The sequence below is a fragment of the Neophocaena asiaeorientalis genome, unplaced genomic scaffold (assembly GCF_003031525.2).
Source record: "Neophocaena asiaeorientalis asiaeorientalis breed wild unplaced genomic scaffold, Neophocaena_asiaeorientalis_V1.1 scaffold312, whole genome shotgun sequence".
In the NCBI taxonomy this organism is placed as follows: Eukaryota; Metazoa; Chordata; class Mammalia; order Artiodactyla; family Phocoenidae; genus Neophocaena; species Neophocaena asiaeorientalis.
Genome location: NW_020174707.1, coordinates 2,926,393 through 2,939,525, shown reverse-complemented (window position 1 = coordinate 2,939,525; position 13,133 = coordinate 2,926,393). Strand labels below are relative to the sequence as shown.

Here is a 13,133-nt window from a genome sequence, read left to right as displayed (position 1 = left end):
CTGTACAGTAGAAACTAACACAACATTGTAAAACAGCTATATGCCAATTTAAAAAAATTGATTTAAAAATAAAAAAACAAAGTCACATTAAATGAGTGACAGAGCAAGGCTAGAAGCAAAGTTCCTTCACTCAAGCCAGTTCAGCCTCCATCTACTTCATTACTTTAAGGAGGCCTCTATTAGTTAAAGTGTTCTCACTTTTAATCAACTGAAACCAACTTTGACAAAATTAGAAACAACAATAAAAGGTGGAATGAAATTTAATAGAAAAGTACTTGGTACATCTTACAGAATTAAATGAATTGTTAGCCCCAGGGCACTTCCAGGGCCCTCGGGAGAAACCATTCAGAGTTTCTCCCTAAAGAGTTATGATCAGCAGGAGTTGGTGCCAACACCTCTCCAGTACTGTCTCTGTTCCAAGGTCCAAATTTCCAAGAGAGAGAGCCTCACCTACCGCAGTGGAGTTGGGTTTCTACCTCCCCATCAGCCATGCCAGGGGGAATGAGGTCGCAGAGTACAGACATGGATGTGGAACGCCTCCCCTGAGTTTCATGATATGTCCAGGAAAACGGTGTTCACCACAGCCCTGAAGCCATTGTGAGCCTGACTGAGCATCATCTCAGCAAAGGGAAACCACTGAGACATGTGACCCAGAGGATTTGAAAAATGCATCCTCCTCCCCATTAGAGAGTTGAGACACAGGCTTGACAGACACCATGTGACGAACTGGAGGCTGATCTCATGTCCCTAGTGACCACAGGCTGTAATTACCGGGCTGTAAATGGTTAAGGATCACTCAATGTGTCTCAGACTCCATATGTTACAGCACTTCTTGCTGGCAAGCCAAGTACATGGAATTTGAGATTCCACAGCACAAAACAAGGCAAGATACAAAGAAACAGAAAGAAACTCAATCAAGGCAGTAGGGGATTTTTGCAAAACATGTGGGAGTTTTGCTCTCACAAATCAGCATTCCTCAAGCCATGCCATGCCAACATGTTGAGGTCAGTTTTGAGGTGAGTTGTGAGGAAATGTATTTTTACTAATACTGGTTTAAATAGCAAAGTTTAAGAACCAGTTCTTAAATAAAAAGAATATCTATGAATACATATATATATTCCCCCTAATAACACCAGGGTCACATATACATATATACTTTCTCTAGTGGGAGAGAAAGGGGTGGTGTTAGAGGCCCCATATAACCTTGGGCAAGCCCAGGGGAGTATGTCACACATGTGGCTGTCATCTAATATCATTGGTAGAGAAAAACTTCAAAACAGCTGCCCAAAGTGATGCCACTGCTGATCTGCCAAGAACAGGGAAGTTTAAAAGTATCCTGGGCTCCTGGTGCTGGTTCAAGTTCTGTCTCGTGTTAAGAAAAATTATCCAAAACTGGGAACTTAAGCAGGAGAATGATGGCATATCCTTTGAATGTCATTTTAACCAGGTTCACCCGAAAACTATTTGACTGTACAGGAGAATGCACTTGCGTTTGCCTTTGCTATTTTCTATCTGATCGGGGCCCCAAGACTGTGAAGTTAGATGTTAATTTGCATCTTTTTGTCCAGTAGAAAAGGTGACATTTCTTTTCTATTTCATTTTCTTTTTTATGTTCCCATAAAACATTTACCAGTTTTATCTCTATTAGCAAATTCATTTCAGCATTCCTTTGACAGTATACATAAATATGTGTCCTTTGAACCAGCCTCACCATCTTGCTGGTACCCTCATTAATTAATGAAATGAATACAATCTTTTTTTTTTTTTTTTTTTGCAGGCGGACTCTCCACCACTGCGCCACCAGGGAAGCCCCTGAATAAAATCTTTGACATGTGTCCATTCTATATTTGCCTAAGTGTCATGTTTTTAACATTTTGAAGATTATACTTCAACACGAGGAATGAGTCTTCAATTTTCCAGTTTCCTCAAATGCAGGGTAGTGGGTAAGCTGGGTTCCAAGATCCCTTCCAGTGCCAATACTGTATGATTTCTTCAATAAAATTATGGTATAAAATATTCAGTGGGGTAGCTTATTTGTTAGAGAAATTTTCAAAGGGAAAGTTTCAGAAAGGTTTAAGGATGATTATATTTTAAAAAATGAATTTCAGCTAGACAAAGAATCTCAAAATTATTACCACGTAACCTGAGTACCCAGAAATTAAGAGACAGAGTCTGGCAGAATCTGGCAAAAGCATCCTACCTTGTCTGGAGATGGTCGTTAATCCTCACGGTGCCTGCCTTGTGGAATAGAGTTTGATCACCTGATGAATACAAGAGCCAGAAAATGATCTCTGACTCCTCTTATTCTTGCAGATGAGAGCCTATGGCATCCAGTGGTGAAGAGCAATCTGACCAGGTCACTTGGCTTCTTGCTACCCAAAGTGTAGACCAAGGACCAGCTGCAAAGACATCTCTTGGGAATGCGTTAGGAGTGCAGAATATCGGATCCAGGCCAGACCTAGTAAAACAAAATCTACACTTTAACAATATCCCCTGGTGATTGATATGCACAGAAAGTTTGAGAAGCAGTGATCTGGCTGCAGGTTCCCAAGATGGTTCCCACCCCTGGCTGCACTTGAGAAGTTTTCACGCTTACAGAGTTGGGGTATTATTAGTATCTGTCGTAGCAGGATGGGAAAGATGACAGATGGAAAGCATAAGCCACTCTTCTCAAGTCAAGACTGTAAGAAAAAGCCCAACAAGGGCTTTTACCAATACCAGACTTTTTCAGTTTGGGTTCTAGGAAAGGAGACAGGGAGAGGGAAGCCTAAAGGGCTACAGGGAGGAAGGGAGGAAGTTGAAGAATGACAAGCCTGTGGATTCTTCTCTTGATTATTTCCCCCAGGGATGAAGGAGTCTGTGGCTGGCCAGGATGTCTGTCCTCTGTTCAGGCTAATTTTATTCTGTGAGTTTATCCAGAGTTTAAGAGCAATAATCAGGGGCCATAAAGCCCCAAAGGTCTCAGAAAGCACAAGTAAGGGGAAGGACAGGCTTTACCATTCTTTAAGTCCCTTTCCTCATTCTGCATCCCAGACAGGGAATATTGCTTTATTCAAAAATCTATAGTAAGAAACTCCCATACTAACCAAGTTAAACTTCTCACTATCGCAACCTGCAGTTGCCATTTTTAGAAACACTGTGCTGTGAACACAAGACGATTGGGTTAAGTACCAGTGGCCTGCAAATGTGGGCCCCAATACTTGTCATAGACATATTCTGACAACTGCATCCAACAATCTGTTTAGCAGTTTCCTGTGCTTTACTCCTTCAATTATGAAGTGCTGCTTGTGGGGCTGGTGGGTTCAGGGGAATCAAAGAGAGCTGTCGGGTGCTACAGAAAGTCTCTTTGGAAAACTTTAAATTGAAAACGATAGTGCACGTAAATTAAACCGATGAGTTAAGTGGGGGTACATTAGTCAGGATAATGCTAGCTGCTATGATAATAAACAAACACAAAATGTATAGTGGTTCAAAACAACAGAAGCTTATTTGGCCCTCACATAAAGTCCAAAATGGGTGCTCTAACCATAGACTCAAGGCCTGGGGCTCAGGCTCACTCCATCTTGAGGCACTGACATCTTAAACATGTGGCTTTCAAGATTGCCACATCTGTCTGCATCAAGCCAGTGGCGTGGGAAAAGCCTTGATGGATCCCACGTGGAAAGCTTTTATAGGTCAAATCTGAAAGAGGCACATTACTCCTGACCAGATTTTATTAGCTAGAATTCAGTGCCTTGGCCACATCAAACCTTGAGGGAGGCTGGAAAATGTAGACTAGCTGTGTGCCCAGAGAGGAAATGGGTTCCGTAACCATTTTTGCCACAGTGGGTCAAGAGCATCATTTAAAAATGGGATACAGGGAACTCCCTGGTGGCACAGTAGGTAAGAATCCACCTGCCAATGCAGGGGACATGGGTTCCATCCCTGGTCCGGGAAGATCCTACATGCCACGGAGCAACTAAGCCCGTGTGCCACAACTACCGAGCCTGTGCTCTAGATCCCGCGAGCCACAACTACTGAAGCCCACACACCTAGAGCCCGTGCTCTGCAATAAGGGAAGCTGCCGCAATGAGAAGCCCGTGCACCACAACGACGAGTAGCCCCCGCTCACCACAACTAGAGAAAGTCCACACACAGCAACGAAGACCCAACGCAGCCAAAAATAAATAAAATTAAATATTTTTTTAAAAAATGGGATACAACACAATAGAATAGATCAAACTGAGCTTGACCTGGCATACAGGAAGGGTTAGTGTAGTTTTGGAAAAGCCTTCAGTCACTTATATATTTGTATACGTGCATGTATGAACTGATTGAAGTATAAAATGTATTTCTTACACTGGGTCACGGCCAAAAGTTAAAGCTATTCTACCAATCCCTATAGACAACATTAGAAGAGACAGCAAAAGGAGAAAAGGAGGGCTTAGGCCCTGAAGGGGGTTTTTAAATCATTGAGAAGCTGAGCAAGTGTGAATATGCTTAAATATTCATAAAGTGACAGCAACATCTAAAAACCAGACACAGCTGTGTGGACTGGGCTGATCCTGAGAAACACTGGCACATGAGTCAGGTTGGACTTAGGTGCCCATTTATCCCTCTGATAGCGGCCCGCCCCTACTCTCCAGGTACCTCACCTGTGCCCACGCATGCCAAGGATAAGGTGATAATTTCGTTGTTCCCAGCAGAACATGTATGGAAAACCCACCATGAATCAAAAGAATGAGGCTGCTAAAGTTAGATAAAGGGCTGCTTTCTTCATTTTAGGGCAAAGACTCTGGTCTAAGTACAACTTTAAATCATATCACACATCACATGAAGAGCCACTCTCTCCATGCGCTGTGGTGCTGTGTATGAGCACAAGTGTGTGTGTGCACATGTGTGTGCACATGGGTATGCTTGAGCACATGCTGACCTGTGTGCTGAGGCTCAGGAGAGGTAGAACGATAGGAAGTTCCAAAAGCATAGAGAATTCTTAGCATAAATAAAATGAATGGAGCCAGGTTGATCTCTTTTGATAAGACTTGATATAGGAAATTATTTCAGTGGGCTTTTCTAGGGAGAGACAGGGCATACAGTTGACCTTTGAACAACACAGGTTTGAACTACTCAGGTCCCCTTGTAGGAAAGTTTTTTTCAATAAATTCACACTACACTATTACACAATCCGGGGTTGGTTGAATCTGTGGATGTGGGCCTGAGGATGCAGAACCATGAATATGGAGGGCTGACTGTAAACTTTTAGGTGAATTTTTGACTGAGGGGGGGAAGGGGGTTTAGCAGCCCTAACCCCTTCGTTGTTCAAGGGTCAACTGTAGTTTGGAAAAATACAGCAGAAATGACATCTTGAGTGTAGGGACCCTTTGGTGAGCCACAGAACATGCTTTAGGGCTGAAGTCAGCAGACGTATATTTGAGTCCCAAAGAGATAGTTTATTCTTCCCATAATACAGATAAGGAAACTCAGAGTCATAGAGGTTACACCCAAGGTCTTTCAGCTCATAGGTGGAACTGGCACTCAAAGAAGTAGGCTCAATAATGGGAAAGGACAAGAATCTACCAAGCAGGACTGTCTAGCTGGGGACAGAACATGCTGGGACAGCAGTAAATTCAGATGGTGGCTGAGGGCACCCTGAGATATGCAGCTAACCAGGGCTCTTGAGCATCAGGACAGAGATAGCAATCCTTACTAGGGTGCCTTGGGCCCTTGTTTCACCAGGGGAAAAGGATGAGGCAACAGCAAGATGCAAAGGTGGTGGACATTCTGTGAAATGTCATCAGCTAGACGCATCCCATCTCTTCCCTGCTGTACTATATTCCCTGGGGGATACACACACACACACACACACACACACACACACACACACACACACACACACACACACACACACACACACACCCCTATATATTTTTATATATATGTATTTATATATATTCTAAATTAAAAAGAAAAAGCTTAAGCATCTGTAAAACGGGCACCCAGCTCAATTTTCCCATGCAAATCTATAAATCTAGCCCCTCCCTTTCCCATTCCCCCTCCCACGACCCACCGGAACAGGGCTGGAGACAGTCACTTCTTAGAAACACTAAAAATATACATTACATCATTCCTCCTCCAGTCTCCAGCCCCCCTACAACAAGCCAAGTAATTTGAGCCCCTCTGCAAGGCCTGCCATAGCTTCCCTTTGAGGTCTGTGTTTTCCCTACTTAACGTACCTGGGAGACTGACAGACATATGTTTTATGATACATTATATATTAGGCTTGGCTAGAGGCTCCATTTCCATTAAAGATGACTAAAGCACTAAGGCATAGCTGCCTGGACCTCCCCTGCCATTTGTCCTCTGAAGCTATTCTCTAAGCTGTATTTCTGTCTTTTAGTACAACATTTGCTCACAAAATGGTCAGAACTTGGCTGTTAAAAACCAAAGACTCTTTGCTTCTACAATATTTTATAGAACAGAGCACTGGAGCCCTCTTCTTAAACGCCTCCAGTTCTCGGTTCTGACAATTGCCCGAAATAGACGAGTGCTCCCCAAAGCTGCAAAATCACATCTCTCTTTAAAATACCAGCTAAAACTGAGAAAGAGAAAATAAAAACATCTACTTTTTCAAAATGGGGTTATGCAAGTTGCTGCTCCCTTAAGGCATTTGTTCAGTAATCGGCACCCAGTTCCTGCATAGTAATCGGTTAAATGCTCACCCTCACTCATAAGACACATACTTGGGAAGAGTACTGCTCTTCAACACTGCTTTTAAATTTAGAAAGACGCCTTTAGACCAATTTAGACACTATGTTCTTGCACAGGTATTAGTAAAATAAGCAAAAGACAGTGCATAAAAGTTGAAGCAACATCAGGAAAAACCCAACCTTCATTAACATTATAAACTATGATTTAAGACTGGTAAGGGGAAAAAATTAACTTCATTTATTCTAGGCAAGAGTCATTGATTAATTGAAAATACACATCAAAGAGCTTCATTTGCATATAGCAGCTCTGGTACCCCAAGAAACTTTGTGTTGGAAGGGATTCCCTATGGCACACACACAGACACACAGAGACCCCAAAACACTACAGGAGCCATCACTCCCTCTGACTATGAAGGATGTCCATCTAGCTTCATGAGTATATTGACAGCCAGGCCCAAAGAGAACACTGAGTCTAACAATGGACAAACAGACACACAACAATTTATAGATGTATAAATATGTAAAGAAGAAGAGAAACATATCCTTTAGTAATTTTTTTTAATCTGGACGTTTTCTCCACAAGTGGTTTTCCATCCTCTATTTCCCACAATTAATGTCTTATGAAGGAAAACATTCCCCCTCCTTCTCAATCTTCCATCCTGAAGACTATTCCAAAAATGTGTGTGGATGCCCCATCCACACCAGCCTTCACATTCACTGCCACGTAGAGTGGCAAACTTCTGGGGCACTGATTACTCATCGTCTCTCTGAATACAGGATGCTCAGTCTCTTTGTAAGTCTCCTTTTGAAAGTTGATGAGATATTAAAGAGACATATCAATGGAACTTGCTCCACCCTTGCCCCACCCAAGATGTGCAGACACTACTCCAAATATGAATCTGCTCTGTTCTGAGAAGCCTTCCAGTTTGGGTGTTGTCTGTAGCAAACACAACCACAGAAGGTCATTGCTGGAGCAGGACTTCCAGAATAGCTCAGTGAGGAGCTTGGTAAATCCTCTTCCCAAAGAGCAACAATAAAACTGGACAAAACTGTCAAAAACAACAATTTCTGGAATCTGGAAATTGACCAAGTGCAAAAAACAGATAAGCACTTATTTAAGAAAAACTATTGAATCTCAGTAAGAACAGGGAGAGTTTACTGTGTTTTTGCCTGAAGCTGTTCCCTGCCTCTCAGCTCTGAGGCACAAGGGTTCTACAAGGGCAAGGCAGGCCATAAGCACCAGCAGCTCCATTGCTAAAGGGGTTGACATAATTTGAAGTAAGCACAGAAAAACTCATGCCCAGGGGCACTGTTGAAAACAATGTAGCAATCTCGGCAGGAAATAATCAAAGAAGAGCAAAAAAGCTAGTTTGAGATTGCCATACTGGTTGGGTATACCCGCAGAAAGCTAAAAAAATTATCAGTGAGATCTGGGGATCAAGACAGCCACAGTCAGCCTTGATAAGCTCCCAAATATCCCTGGGGGTCTGAAAGGCTATGTGTTTACACTCAGAAGAGACCGGAGAGGTCCTTAGTGAGCTACTCATTCCTGGATGAATGTGAAACTTTGCAAGCACAGAAAGCAAAAGCTGTGAAGGACTTGCACAGTACCTAAACTCTGAATGTCATTTCCCAAACACACAGATCCATTGGCGAGAGTAAAAGCCCTACTGGCTCAAGGTGTTTAAACAAAACATCTGACCAATCTTTGGCTAACTACTAAGTTATGCTAACCAAGGAGCAACCCCAGAAAACCAGGCTTAAACATAAAATCAAAAATCATTTTTTTTAAATTGGAGTGGGGGCTTTTTTATCTAAAGAAAACAAAAACACAAATTTGAAAATACATATGCACCTCCATGTTCACTGCAGCATTATTACAATAGCCAAGATATGGAAACAACCTAAGTGTCCATCAACGAATGAATGGATAAAGAAGATGTGAGATAGATATAGATATATATAGAGATATATATAGGTGTGTGTGTGTATATATATACTATTCAGCCATAAAAAAGAATGAGATCTTGCCATTTGCAAAAACATGGATGGACCATGGGGGCATTATGCTAAGTGAAATAAGTCATATAGAGAAACACAAATACCATACGATCTCACTTATATGTAAAATCAAAAAAAATGAGCTCATCGATACAAAGAACAGATTGGTGATTGCCAGAGGCGGGGAGTTGATGGGTGGGTGAAATGGGTAAAGGCGGTCAAAATGTTCAAACGTCCAGTTATAAAATAAATCATAGGGATGTAATGTACAGCATAGTAACTATAGTTAATAATACTGTACAGCACATTTGAAAGTTGCTAAGGCAGTAAAAGTCCTCATCACAAGAAAAAAAATTTTTTGTAACTATTATGGTGATGAATGTTAACTAGACTTATTGTGATGACAATTTCACAATATATACAATATCAAATGTTGTACACTTGAAACTAATATGATTTTATATGCTAGTTATACCTCAATTTTTAAAAAGAATTGTTTTCTTAAAATACTGAGTAGAGACATCAGTGATTGCACACTACTAGGGAGAGAGACACCATAGAATTAGTCCAGGCAAGTCACTAAACAAATAAACACCAAAAAAACAAAAACAGCAACAATAAACCCAGGGGAGAGGAGAATAAGAATCCAGAGATGCTATAATACATTATCGAAAATGTCCAGTTTTCAACAAAAAGTTATGAGGCAAGCAAAAAACAAAAACAGGACAGGGTGACCCATACACAAGAAAAAAGGCAGGCAGTAGAAGCTGTTTCTGAAAGATCTCAGGTGATGGACTTACCAGACAAAGAATTCAAAGCAGGTATTACAAATATGTTCAAAGAACTAAAGGAAACCATGTTTAAAGAATTAAAAGGAAATATAACAATAGCAACTCATCAAATACAGAATATCAATAAAGGGACAAAAATTATTTTAAAAGGACCATTTTGAAATTCTGGAGTTTAGGACTACAAGAACTGAAAGGAAAAATTCACTAGAGGAACTCAACAACAGACTTCAGCTAGCAGAAGAAAGAATCAGCAAACTTGAAGGTAAATCAATAGAAATTGTCCAACCCAAAGAACAGAAAAAAAACATAATGAAGAAATATTAGCAGAATCTGAGAGATCTGTGAGACATCATTAAGTATACCAACATAAGCGTACATGAAGTCCAAGAGGAAGAGAGAGAAAAAGGGGCAGAAAAGAACATTTGAAGACATAATGGCCAAAAATGTTATCAAACTTCATCAAAAACATTTATCTACACATTCAAGAAGCTCAATGAACTCCAAGTAGAAAAAAACACAAAGAAATCCACACTGAGATACATCATAGTCAAAGTGTTGAAAGCCAAAGAAAAAGAGAAAATATTGAAAGTAGCAAGAGAAAAACAACCCATCACATACAATGGGGAAGGGACTCAATAGTTTAACACCAGAAATGGTGAAGGCCCAGAAAGCAGGAGGGTGACATATTCAAAGTACTGAAAGAAAAAAAAAATCAACCAAGAATCCCATGTCCAGCAAAAATGAAGGCAAAATAAAGACGTTCCCAGATAAAGATGACTTGCCTTATAAAGAATACTAAATACTAAAGGAAATTCTTCAGGCTGAAAAGAAATGGCACTAGACAGTAATTCAAATTCACACAAAGAAATAAAGAGCATGAATAAAGGTAATTATGTAGTTAAATAAAAAAGATAAAGAGAGTTTTTCTCATTTCTTCTCTTAACATATTTAAAAAAGAATCACATAAAGAATAGTTATAATTGGAGGAATATAGCATATAAAGAAGTAATATATATGACAATAGTATCACAAAGGAAGGGGGAGGCAATAGAGCAATATCGGAGCAGTTTCTATATTTTACTGGAATTAAGTTAGCATTATCTGAAATAGATTGTTTTTAAGTTTAGAAGCATATTATAATTCTTCCAGAAGAAGCACTAAGAAAATCATTCCAAAAAATATAATTAAAAACAAAGGAATTTAAAGGGGACACTAGAAAAAAATTATTTAATACAAAAAAAAGTAATAAAGGAGGAATACAGGAACAAAAAGACATGATACATAGAAAATAAATAAAAATCGAGAGATATGATACAAATACATCAATACCAACATTAAAAAATAAATGATTATATGCACTTTGGCATCACATATATGAAAACGGCAATGAGATGAAAAAGATTAGCATGGTCCCTTTGCAAGGACGATATGCAAATTTAGAGTGCTCCATATTTTTTGAGTGAAAAATGCCAATCCCAAATTGTTACATAACACATGGTTCGCTTCATATAAGATTTTTGAAATGATGAAATTTTAGAAATAGAGGTCAGATTAGTGTTTGCCAATGGTCAGGGAGGGGCAAGGGTGGTGGTGGCAGGAAAGTGGGAGTGGTTATAAAAGGGCAACAGGAGTGATCCTTGTGGTGTTGGAACTGTTCTGTTCCTTGACTGTGGTGGTGGATACACCAACCTACACAGGTGATAAAACTGTATAGGACTTAATAAAGTTATGGCCCCCCACTCCACCCCCCCCACACACACAAATGAGTATAAATAAAACTAGGAAAATCTGAATAAGAGCTATGGATCATATCAATGTCAATACCCAGGTTATAATATTATACTGTAGTTTTGCAAAATGTTACCATTGGAGAAAACTAGCCAAAGTGCACCACGGACCACTCTGTATTATTTCTTAGACCTGCACATGTCAATGCAATTTTATAGAGAAACAAAAATCTTTTCAACAAAAGGCACTGGGACAACTGGATATCCACATGAAAAAAGATGAATTTAGATGCTTTCCTCACACTATCCACAAAAATTAACTCACAGTGCATCATAGACCTAAACTGAAGAGCTAAAAGTATAAAACTTTCAGAAGAAAATACAGGAGAAAACTTTATGACCTCGATCTAGGCAAAGAGTTCTTAGATACAACATCAAAAATACAATCAATAAAAGAAAAATGATAAATTGCACTGTATAAAAATTTAAAACTTTGCTCTTCAAAAGGCACTTTTAAGAAAATTAAAAGACAAGCCACAAACTGAGAGGAAATATTTGCAAATTATATATCTGATAAAGGATTTGTATCCAGAGTATGTACAGAACTCTTACAACACAACAGTAAAAAGGCAAACAACCCAGTTAAATTTTTGGCAAAAGATTTGAATAGACATTTCAGCAAAGAAACCTATAAATAATAAATATGTACAAAGATGCTCAACATCATTATTCATTAGTGAAATTCAAATTATAACTACAATGAGCTATCATTTCACACCCACTAGAATGGCTATCATCAAAAAAGACAGACAGTAATAAGTGTTGGCAAGGATATATAGAAACTAGACTCTTCCTTTAGCATATGACCCATCAATTCCACTCCTGGTTATTTATGAAAGAGAAATAAAAACATACATCCATACAATGACTTGTACATGCATGTTCATAGCACCATTATTCATAATGGGCAAAAGGTGGAAACAATCAAATATCCATCAACTGGCAATGGAGAAACAAATGTGTATCCATACAGTAGAACCCTATCAGGCAATAAAAAGCAATGAAGTTCTTATACGTGCTACAATGTGGCTGAATTTCAAAAAACATTATGCTGAGTGAAAGAAGCCAGACCCAAAAGACCATACACTGTATGATTTCATTCTGATGAAATGTCCAGAAAAGGCAAATCTATAAATACAGAAAGCAGATTAATGGTTGCCTGGGGCTGGGGGTGGAAGGCAAATGGGCATGAGAGATCTTTTGGAGGTGATGGAAATGTTCCAAAACTGGATTGTGGTGATGTTTAGTCAACTCTATAAATTCAACAATCATTGAATTCTTCATTCAAGAATCACTGAATTGTACACTTAAAAGGAGTGAACTCAGGGTATGTAAATTATACTTTAATTAATGTGTTTAAAAAAATAAACACAACCATTACCAGGAAAGGCTACCCCTAAATAAATTACAAATAAACATGTTAAGCACCCCCAGAACAGCTTAGTGTGAATGAGTTTACTAGAAGCACAGCCTGAAGAAATTAATTCCTAGCAGCAGAAGGCTGATTTCAACAAACAGAGAGACCTTACAGGGAGCAAGAGGGGCACAGCCCTGTGCTTCCCATACCAGGAGGTTTCCCTACCCAATCGCTGCATCTATTACTCTTAATCTTATTCCTTTGGGAAAGGGAAATAGAAATCAAAGTACGATTTATGCTCTTCTAAAGATCTTAAGAAGTATTTCCCATTGAGGGAGTCTTGATTTTCAAACAAGTGTTTCAAAATAAGGTATCAGATGTCATTCCACATAGAAGACCAATAGTGAATCCAGGGGCTTAAGAAAGACTCAACCAGTCTGTAGCCATTTACTACACTGGAAACAAGCTCATATGACTCACTTTAATTACACTCTCCTGCCACACACACTCA

The 13,133-nt window shown here is 39.5% G+C and overlaps 1 pseudogene; it reads left to right on the top strand.

Annotated features, from left to right (window-relative positions):
• The first annotated feature begins 10,833 nt into the window (after nucleotides 1-10,833).
• Nucleotides 10,834-10,934, top strand: LOC112409639 (uncharacterized; annotated as a pseudogene).
• The last annotated feature ends 2,199 nt before the right edge of the window (nucleotides 10,935-13,133 follow it).